The 11660-nt window shown below is 37.1% G+C and overlaps 1 long non-coding RNA gene across 1 annotated transcript; it reads left to right on the top strand.

Moving 5' to 3' along the window:
* The first annotated feature begins 3149 nt into the window (after window positions 1–3149).
* On the top strand, window positions 3150–4277 carry LOC133851155 (uncharacterized). Its single transcript, XR_009895754.1, has 2 exons — window positions 3150–3664; window positions 3774–4277. It is a non-coding gene; the product is annotated as an uncharacterized LOC133851155 (long non-coding RNA).
* The last annotated feature ends 7383 nt before the right edge of the window (window positions 4278–11660 follow it).

The following is an 11660-nucleotide window of genomic DNA, read 5'->3' as shown; positions in this document are numbered from 1 at the left end:
TTCAAACCAATCATTGATTTTTTTTTTTTTTTTTTAACATGCGAATTCAACGTATTTAATAGTTAATTTTAAAAATAAAATTATTAAAATTTTATAAAAATTATAAACATACGATATCTCGTAGCGATATTCTCCTGACTCGCACTTCCATTAGTACATTGTTCATTGATGGCACTCACGAGAAAGCTCAACTACTTTCTCGTGAACCGAATCATATGGCGCTCCACTTACATTTTGTTCTTGCCTGATTTTTTTTTTTTTTTTTTTCTTTTTATTTAAAAAAAAAAATCACGCAAGAACAAAACGTAGGGGGGGGGGGGGGGGGGGGGGTTAATTGATGCATATAAATATTAAATATATTTATATTTAAAAATATTTTTTTCTAGTTTTATATATTTTTATTTTTTTATTAAGAGTGATACGTATCGTCTTTTTATTGGCGCTAATACGACGCCTAATAAAATCTGTCAAATATTTAACGAAATTTGACTCTAAAGACTAATTATTTTTTGGCATACCTTAAGAATTTTGAGAAATGATAAAGTTCCTTCTAGTGTCCTTATAGAGGTCGTTCTATACTGATATGATATTTTATTTTTTTATTTTTTTTAATTAAAAAAGTATTATGTCAGCATAAAAAAATTTCAGAAAGACATTAGAATAAGCTTTAACATTTTTCAAGAATTACGTAATTTAGGTTAATTATGTACAGACTAATTTTACATTTTTTTCTTTCTAATTTTTATAGTTAATAAAGCTGACTAATACTAAAAAAAAAATAAAAAAAATAAATTGACTAGGAGCAAGTCACGGAAAGTGTGAAGTTTTTTATTTTCAAAAGTCACGTGGCTGGTTTAATACGCCGACCACTCGTCTCAGTCATTGTTCACGTTGGACTGGACCTCCTTTGATTTGATTTCAACCGACTTTTAACTCTTATAGAAGGCACCCTATTTGGCCTTTTGTGTACTGGAGCTAGAAAGAGATAACGAAAGCAGCCGTTTGGTGACAAGTCTGGTGCCCTGCTTGTATTGCTTGGTTCTCCTCTGGTTACGTACCTTTTGGGGAGTTTTTTTTTTAAGGAATGAAATGGAAGAAGATGGGACTGTATTCGAAAAAAAATAAAAAATAAAAAATACAGATGAGAGGAAGAGATACCTACGGGTGAAATTTGTGTAGAAATTTAAAATGGGAGAATAAAAGTAGAAGAAAATTAAAAGAAAGATGTGAATTTATGGGTGATTTGTTGTTAGATACATATGTCCTACATTTTTAATAGTTTATAAGGCTACATTGTACTCGTTGACTTATTTGTCTACAATATAATTGTTTTTATTTATAGGGTTTAGAGTAAATATAAGTATAATAAAAATTTACATAATTTAATTGCAATCTCAATATTTTATTATAATTAATTCGTAAATAGAGTGTTAGGTGCATTGGGTTTTGTGTTGTTTTCTCCTTACTAATTTTTGTACTCATCTTTTGACGGTGAATTTCATCTTATGCTCCGTTTGTTTCGACGTAAAATGGTTTCCATCGTAAAATATTTTCGACAAAATCAATTTCAAAAGAAATTATTTTCTCGAAAATATTTTTCGGCGTTTGATTCGCATGAAAAAATTACGAAAAGTGAAAATGCAAATGTCGCCGGAATCCGGCGACGACCGGTCGCCGTCGCCGGAATCCGGCGAGCATGTTTGGCCGGATCCGGCCAAAATTGCCGGATTCCCGCAGGACACCTTCGGGCAGGGTCAGATCCGGCCGGATCCGGTCATTTTGGCCGGATCTCGGCAGGATCAGTGGCCGGATCCGGTCAGATCAGGCCGGATTCCAGCCAGATCCGGCCGGATCAGTAGCCGGATCCGGTCATATCCGGCCGGATTCCGGTCATTTTGGCTAGATCCGGCCGGACCAGTGTCCGGATCCGGTCATATCCGGCCGGATCCCGGCCATTTTGGCCAGATCCTGCCGGATCAGTGTCCGGATCCGGTCAGATCAGGTCGGATTCCGGCCATTTTGGCCAGATCCGGCCGGATCAGTGTCCGGATCCGGTCAAATCAGGCCGGATTCCGGCCAGATTCCGCCGGCATTTGGCGCAGTTGCCGGATGTTGCCGGATTCCGGCAGCCGGCAGTATTCCGGTGGTCGGATTCCGACGCTGGCATTATTTCAGTGACTTGATGATGCCGGATTCCGGTGCTGCCTATTTTCGAACGACCGACTATTGCCGGATTCGACCAGTCAGATATCAAACGTGCGTGTAAAAACGAAGGATATAATTTTGGAAAACGATTTACGGTTTTTAAAACCGTAAATCGTTTTCCAAAAATTAACGAAGGTTTTACGGTCAAACCGAAAATGGTTTTCATTGACCGTTATTTTCGCCCCTACCAAACACCGTAAAATACCGAAATCATTTTCCGGAAATCATTTTACGCCGAAACAAACGGAGCATTAGTTTCTCACCCAAACTGTTATGTTAATATGCCCAAGGAAAGACTGGTAGGGTCATTCTTGTCATTTTTGCAACCAGCCAACAAGCTAGGTTACTCTTGTTAGGCCCTATGCCCATACTCGCATCTACTCCGACCAAGGATATTGAGGTGATCACACCATTGGCCGGACCTTCATTGGTGATGTAGCACTTCAAATTTTAACACATAAAATATAATGGCCTTAAATTATATTTTAAAACCTAATAATAAGGTATATATATATATATGAAAATAAATATTTATTGATTAATTAATACGCGTTTATAGTTTCAATTTAATAAAAGTTCAAACGGATCTTAAACTTTTGAACAACAGAAATATGGTCAAACGAACTCCGTTTTGGTTGATTTAAAAGTCAAACGCTCATCTCAAAGTCCTATAACTATCCTTCGAATTTCATAATTTTTGAACTCTGTTTAGGGTACGAAAACACTCGTGAAAAGTAATACTCTTAATTTGAACGAAAATTGATATATAGCATTATGAGCCAATTTTATTCTCACATGATCTAGCCCGGCCCATGTAAATTCAACCCACATGTTTAAAAAGACACCCGGCACGTGTAGAACCCAGCCCATTTGCAGCCACTCATCCACATTCTCCTATCCTTCCTTCTTTACAAATATCTCAAGGCAACTCACGTTCAAACCGCTCAACCCTTGATCGGTTCTTGAGCAATCTTAACCATCGATACCTAGTTGGAAGAGAACAAAGTCAAGCTTAGAAGTAATTAGTTAGAATCCAACCAAGTAGTTCCTTGGAGATAAGTGATATTATGAAACTGATGATTGTTTCTTGGCTGTGTTAGTGAGTCACCGAACACCTGCTGGATTCCGGACCCTTGATCACTTCTGCCCAGTTGAAATCCAGCCCTTCGAAGCCTCTATAAATTGAAGCTTGCACACATCGTCTTGCACACATCAAAGAAAAGAAAAACCAGAAAAACAGCAACAGCAAAACTCTCCTCGTTCCTCTCATAAAACAGTGCAGAAAATCCTGTTTTTCCTCCGTATTATCTCTCGGTGGATGCCTATAAACAAGAGACCAAACTCATAAAAGAATACCCAGCAAAAGTCTTCCCTGTATCTCGGTTCTGTACAAGTAGAAAACTCTGCTCTCACCCACTCGGCCAGAACCCAGAAAAATAGAAAGAAAACCCAGAAAAAGGTCTCAACTCTTCATCTCTTCTCTGTCCCGATTTCCAACAAATTCTGAACAGAAAAGTAGCTCTCTCTTCTTTGCTCTCTTTTCTCTGTTCCTGATTCTCGGCCTGCAGCAGTCGAGAAAGAAGAAAATCTTCCCCTTGTTGTGGGTCACAGCCAGTAGAGTCTTCAAAGAAAAATCAGAACCCAGCTCCCATCTCTTTAGAACTGCAGAAATCATCCCAAAGCTCTGCGTCTCTCTCACCGTGGGAAAGCCCCTCTCTCTCTAACTCTCTCTTTTCTCTGCTGTGTATATTCGGTTAAGTTGAAAAAATTTTAATCGGGCTCGAATAAGGCTCTTTTAAAATTTTAATTACATTTCGAGCTCGAGCCGAGTTGAGCCTATCGAGCCCGGCTCGACTCGATATGGTTTACTTAGCAAACTCAAGCTCGAGTCAAGGTATTGCTCGGACAAAGATTCTAAAGTTCAGCTCGAGCTCGAGCTCGGCTCAATTAGAGGGTTGATGTACAAATTTATTTAACTCGCAAGCGCATGAATCGTTTGCAATATAGTGTATGTGCATGTGCGAAGTCAAATCAATATGAAATTGTGTTGCAAAAATTAATTTATATCTAAACTAATTTTATCTTAACCTAGTTCCGAATTTTGAGATTTTATAATGTAAAATAATAACCTAAATAAAAATTGAATTAATAAAAAAAAAGTACTAAGGTTTTAGAATCCACCTCACCATATTAAATAACACATTCTTGTATTTTATTCATACACCCGATAAACAATTGAGACATATTCATTGTTCAAGGTTCCGTAAAAATTATGTTAAATCATTCAATGAATCCAACTTAATAACAAATCACAACGAATATTCAATTGAAATCAAATCATACAATGTATCCGTTTTGACAAACAAATCACAATGGATATCATTTTTTAACCAAATCATTCAATGTATCTATCGGTTGAAACACATTGAATATCCAACTTTTAATAAAAAAAATCATTCAATCAAAAGAAATAAATCAGTTAATTGAATATTGGACTTGAACAATAATTTGATAAATAGCGGAATTGCATAAGATAAAATAACAAAAATGAAAGTATTATCGAATGTGAGGTTTCATCCTCAATCTTAGTTAAAATATTAACTACTCATCACTAAAAAGAAAATACTAAATTTTATTAAAATAAAATAAAAATAAGAGATTTACAAAAGCATAGAAGCCAAAGAACCCAGCTGCTGCTATGTACAATGTTGGGATATGTTCTAAGTGGTGCCTAGTAGGGGATATTTATAGCAGAAGATTAGATTAAACCTAACTTTTACAAAATTACACCTCTACCCCTCTAAACCCTAATAGGAGAAAAGAACGCTATGGTTTAGGGCCATATTTTCAAAATGGCATCTTTACTCCTCAAAAACCTTAATAAGAGAAAAGAATGCTAGGGTTTGAAGTGTCTGCAGCAGCCAGAAACAAGGAAATTCGCGTTCTTATATTGCGGGACAATTATGATGTAGCAGAAATTCGAATTAGGAAAATTCTATTTCACAATGATTTGTAGCATTTTGAATTATCTTTCCAACGCCGCTGATTTTACTTTAATCCGATACTTGAGCTGAAAGTTATGGTTAAAATACTATGACTTGTGCAGAACCTGAAATTTAATCTAATTCGATTTTGATTTCTAAAATTTGCATTTTTCCCTTCCTTTAAAACTACCGTTTTCTCTCCATAATCTGCAAAATACCAAAACATAAAAATTAACAAAAAAATTAAAAAATAGCAAAGCTAAAGGTTTAGGATATATGAATTAAGGGGTCTAAATATACAATATTTGGCACTCATCAAGGGCCTCTTAAACAATCCAGTCCCGAAAATGTCAAACTCGGCTCGGCTCGATTACATACCTAGTGGAGGGAATGGAATAGAAGGTATATATTAGGGCTGGTAATTTTCAGGACGACCCGCGAACCCGATTCAAATTCAACACGAAATTAAATGGTTAAAGTTGAAGAGTTTGACTCGTTAATTAAATGGGTTAGGTTATGGTTGATCTATATAATCTTATACTTATGCTTCAATACGACTCGAACCTGACACGTCACATAATGATAGGCAATCTTTTACTTGATCCGCGAACCCAACACAAACGCAATACAAAATTAGAAGGTTAGGGTTAGGAGTTTGATCCGTTTAATTAAATAGATAAGGTTAAGATTAAGTTATATATATACTCTTGAACCCATACTTCGATATAATCAAAACCCATACTTCGATATAATCAGAACCCAATATGCGAACACACTGCCACTCTTAGTATAAATATTATCCCGATCCTCGGCTATTGCCCATTTATGTCAATTTTAATAAAATTATTGTGTAACAATGACTAATTTTAATTAAATTATATTTCCCTTCATTACTTTTTTTTTTTTTTTTTAATTATTATTATTATTGGGAGGATTTATACTACATCAAACATGTAATAAACACATTTAATTACAGGGCTATGTTAGATGTGTATTTACCGAGATGGTACATTTTGTATTAAACCGGGCTAAATATACCTAATAATTTATTGGAGAGTATTTTTTTTTTAAACAAGGAGAAACCTTCATTATAATATGAGACCCAAAAGGCCATATGTAGTAATTAGGGGTACAAAGATTCCTAAAAACAAAGTCCAAGACTGAATCTTGACTTGGGGAGCAGCTGTCAAAGTAGATGGACAAACAATACATGCCTCTTTTTACACATGAGTTCCACTAGAGGAGATAAGAGAATGTAAATTCTGATCTAAAAACAGCTATTACAGTTCAGTTTAGATCTAAAATTTACTATGACAGGTTGCAAGGGTAACAATATAACATAAACTTAAAAAACTAAAAAAAACTAGAACAATAACAAAACAATACTGGCCGGCTAAAATGAGCATAGGGAGTTGCCGGTGGCGACACGTGTATATCACGCGCCCACACCAGAAGACAACCCACCATCAAAACAACCATGAAAACTCTCGAGAATCGCCAACCACGAAATGGAGGAGATGACGGAGCCAACACGCACTAGCGAGTGAGGAGCAATTGCTTGCACGTGCACACCACGCTCCATTGTACAGACGGCCGGGAAAAACACGCCTAGATGCAATAGAGGTGGGGGATGCCGATGTACACCCTAGAGGGGCACGTGACATGCAGATATTGATTGGGAATCATATATCTGGCTTAAAAAACAATAGGCCTGTAAACCAAGCCAAAATACTTTTCTTGCACTGGGTGGTTGCTGGCACCTTACCCAAATCAACCTACCAATAGATTGAAACCCTCGACCTTCCAAATCTTCCGAAGGATTGGAGAAAATTATCTTTCACAGAGTGAAATCGAGAAAGAAGAAACAACAGCAACCCACGGCTCAGTACCGGGCTAAAACAATAAAAACAAAAAGCAGAAACAAATCCAAAAAACAAACAGGGGGTTGGGGGTTGGAGAGTATTGACAATATTATTAATCACAACTACGTTATATATTCATCAAATATGATAATAATTAAACATATTAGTCACTTAAAAGAGTAAATTAATATGATAAGCACTAGCTAATGGCGTATAATGATTATTCAATGAGCAATAAGTGTATTTACGATACGTGTCATTTAAGAAATGACAAGCCACCCTTTTATTTGAAATGAAATAAATAGTATTCGTGATTTAAAGTTGATATATTTAACTGTGTTCATAATTTAATATTATTTAATTTTTTTAAAAGACTTGTCAATATTAATTTTATATGCATTATTAATTGCATCAATTTTAAATTAAATAATCTTTATTTTACTTAAAAGAGAAAAAGAAAAAAAAAATACTATTCCAGTAATTTTAATATATTATTTGACAAATTTCCACCAATCAATAATTTGATCATTTATGAACTTCAAGCTTCAAGGCAGGACTTTCCTGCCTTCCCTTTGACATTTCAATGGTGGATGGATCACATCTTCAGGTTAGGTAGTCGATCCATTTAACCCCTCGATTAACCGTTGAAACTTCAAAAATCCAACTGCCCACTTCTCATCACATGGACAGATGGACTTGCTTATTTTTCTTCAACTGCCGAGTGAAGTGACCCCGAGGTGACCCCCACTCCAGGCAATCCTTAATGGTCTGTACGAAGCCACGATATTTGATAAACAGTTATATGATTATTATATAATTAGAATAACGTAATAATAAAAATTAATTCTTTTTTTTTTTTTTTTTTAACAAATCTTTGTTATTCAAAGTTAGAAAGCGGACCAAAAAAAAGAAGAAAAAAAACAACTCTCAGTAAGTGGTTCGGCTATAAGCCCTTATTGATTCAAAGTTAGAAAGTGAGAAAAAATAACGGTGGTAAGCGGTTTGACTTTTACCTCAAGTCTCAAGCTAAGTATAAGCATAATTAATGACTAACTTTGGTGATCGGGTCCTTGTGACTCAATTTACTTGTGATATCATCTTAACTGGTGATTCCGGCTTTGTGGCATCCGTGCCTCGAGTCAATGGGCCTGTATCATCCGAAGCATTGCCCCCGCGTACTTTCGTTTATAGTTTAAATTTTGGGTTGCCCAAGCCCGGTTATGTTGGTGTTTTTTATTTTTTGATGTAATCGGTTACTGTTGTATTTATGAAAAAAAAAAAAAAAAGAAAAGAAACTTTTACTGTCATGTTATTTTAATTATAAGACAATAGTATAACAGTTTACTAAAACAATTATTTTTCCTCGTGAGATAAGATAGAGCATGCACAGTCCCATCATATATGTATATAAGCATGTAGTCTGTTAAAGTGGCTTCCCCAGGCCGGACAGAAAAACTTACACAAAGCAAAGCAGAGTAAGTAAGAGGAGAAGAATGGCACCCATCACTACCCTTCTCTTATTCCTTCTCTCTTCAATTCGTTTTCTTTTAATTCCTCAGCCAACGACAATTTACAGTCCCAGTTATGGCACTCCCTTGCCGTTCCCAGTTGCGCCATTGGGTTATGGTTTTATGTACCCGGATGTTCTTGCCATGCTGTAATCTCGACTGTTGAGCTCTGTTTCTGACAGAGTAGTCAGTCATATACTTCCTCTGGATCTTGCATGAGTCCTCCTCCCATGTGATTTTTCTTTTACTTTTTTACTCTGAAGTTGTAATCTTATTTTGGGATTTGGAGAATTGGATTCATGTATAAGCTTGCATCTGTTTCATGTAAAATATATAGTAGGATCAGTATGTTTTACTTGAAATTTATTTTTCTTTTTGTTTGGTTGAGACGATATTCAGAGATTTAGGGGGGGGGGGGGGAGGGGTGGGGTTGCAATGCAGGGGAAATCTTCTTTGCATGTGTTATACGTGATGAGATTTTCTTTTTTCTTTTTTCCTTCTTCTTCTTCTTTTTTTTTTTTATTTATTTATTTATTTATTTTTATTTTTATTTCGGATGTAATTGAGCTATGGACACAAGTTGGACGTCAAAGTGTTGACAATATAGAGAGTATTTCGAACAACATCACATATTAGAGAATTGACATCTTATTAACAACACAAAAGAGGAAAACCCCTTTCTTTTTCTCATCAGTCTTCCGGTCGAACCACTCTGGGGAGAGGGAAGCACTGTGCTTCCCTCCCCTCCTTCCTCTAATGAGGCTTCAAGCTCTAGCTTTTCTTTGGCTGGCGCTTGCTCTAACATTTATCTATCTACTATTTTTTCTTTCTTTTCTTGTACATCAACAAAGAAATCACCGGCCATCTCTTACATCCTCTTTGTTTATTGCAAATTTTCCCAAGATTTTTGGATCGAAAATTTAGAATCTAGATCTACGCATCTCCGCCAGTCTTCACATGCCACGCGCCTCTCCACCATGACCGCCGTCGTCCTTTGCTTCCACCGACACCACTCGCTTCTCATTCTGATACCAACTGCTCGGAGCATGGGTTGCACGCGCCAGAAAGGTTTTTTCTCTTTCACCGTCACGTGCAAGGCCAACTCTCCTCTCCGCCCCCCACCGCCTCTGCTATTGGTGGTTTTCAGTTGCGTGCGGCTCTCATGGGTGGGGAGAGGTCTCCAAAAGCTAGTGCGTGGTTCACACGCGCTGACAATAGAGTCTCCCATTCTTCTTCCTCGGTGCTCTTTGTTGATTTTGTCTCTCTATTGTATTTTTTGGCTTTTCTGTAGTCTTGTTTTTGTTGTACATATTCTCTTTGTATTTCTCTGTATTGGTTATCCATGGTTTTTGGGTCCTTTGGATTCTTTATAAAGGGATGCTAAACATTCAAATACTTTTTTCCAGAATTTGGTTCTAATATGATGTGTCACAATTCCATGAGATCTATCATTTTGGGAAATGTGCCACAATCTCATGGGATTGTGACACATCAGGTTGGAACCAAATTCTGGAAAAAAAATGTTGGGATGTCAATCATTTCTCTTCCTTATAAACCATTTACCACATTTAGTGGTAACTTCGATTCTTTGCATCCGTGCCCAAAATTAATGGGCCCGCATCTTCTAAATCATTTCCCCTGCGTATTTATTTTCTTAGCCTTTTACTTGTATTTCCTAGTCTTTATTTGTAATTTAATTGGGTTGCCCGGCCCTAATTAATGTAATTTCTTTTCAAAGTATCTATATATAAAAAAATTAAAAAATATAAAAAATAAAAGAAGAAGAAGAAGGAGAAAAAGAAGAAGAAGAAGAAAGAAGAGAGTATTTCGATGGTGTGATTGAATTTTTGAGGTTTGGACGTGGGGAGGAGAATCCAAACAGGCACATTTGTTGTGAAGAACTCATAATTATTAAAGAAATGGAAGATTATAATTTAACCTCCCAAATTATCAGTCGTTTTAGAAGTAGCCCTCAAACTATCTACCCTTGGACTCTGGCCCCCACACCATCAAAAAGTTTCAAAATAGCTCATTTTGTCAAAATATGCCTATAATACCCCTGCAACGTGTCATTTTTCAATTAAAAAAAATAAAAATTTAATTTAATTTAAAAAATAATTAAAAAAATTAAAAAACTAAAAGAAAACTATTTTTTTTTCAATTTTTTATTTTAACAAAAATATAGGAATAGTCGACCACCCCCATTTTTGCCAGGCCGGTTTTGGGGTGGCATGGGCCATGAGCGTGGTTCGTCCACCCTCAAGGACCAAAATAAGGGTGGCCGAACCACCCCCAAGGACCATGGGTGGTGTTAGACTATATATTATTATATTATTATATATATTGTGTATTGTCCCACATGGGTTATATTGTGTATATATCTTTCATGTACTAGCCTATATATATAGGCCTCTCATGTACAGTTTTTTGTGTGATTCAATACATATTATTTCTCTCAACATGGTATCAGAGCACAGGTTCTGAATCACCGACTTATTTTATTATTTTCTTTTTTTCTTCGACCTCTTCCCGGCAATTTTCCAGCGCCGCCGCCGTCGCTTCTGCCGTATCTGATCGCTCTGTCTTCCAGTCCTTGTTTCGACTTGGTTTATATACCAATCGAAACCTTGGGAGACCACCGTGCCAGAGCCGTCGAGAACAGCCATATCGGAGCATTCACGCTCCTCCACGCGCCGCCTGAAGATTCTGCCGCCGCCAGACTCTGCTGCCGTTCCGCCTTCAGACGATCCAGCCGTTTGATCGCTCCAATTTCAGCACAGATCCCTAGATCAGCTGCCTAGCTGCTCAGGGACACCAATTTTGTCCAAATCCGACGGTGGACGCGCCTCCACGCGCCTCTAGAAGATTGCAGTCTGCTGGTTCACGCGCCCACGCGCCGCCACCCCTCGCGCGTGTCATTCACGCGCCAACCTTCTGCAGCGCCACGTCAGCCCTAGTGCCACGTCTGCGTTGACTTTTTGTCGTTGACTTTGACCGTTGACTCGGCTGACCAGGTGTTTTCTACTTATTTTCTCGTTCTGATTTCATTTTTCTGGTCTATTTCTGCTTTTGGCATCTCCAGATGGCACAAAACGAGATTC

This window comes from Alnus glutinosa, chromosome 12 (assembly GCF_958979055.1).
Source record: "Alnus glutinosa chromosome 12, dhAlnGlut1.1, whole genome shotgun sequence".
Classification (NCBI taxonomy): domain Eukaryota; kingdom Viridiplantae; phylum Streptophyta; class Magnoliopsida; order Fagales; family Betulaceae; genus Alnus; species Alnus glutinosa.
This window is presented reverse-complemented; position numbering and strand designations above follow the sequence as displayed.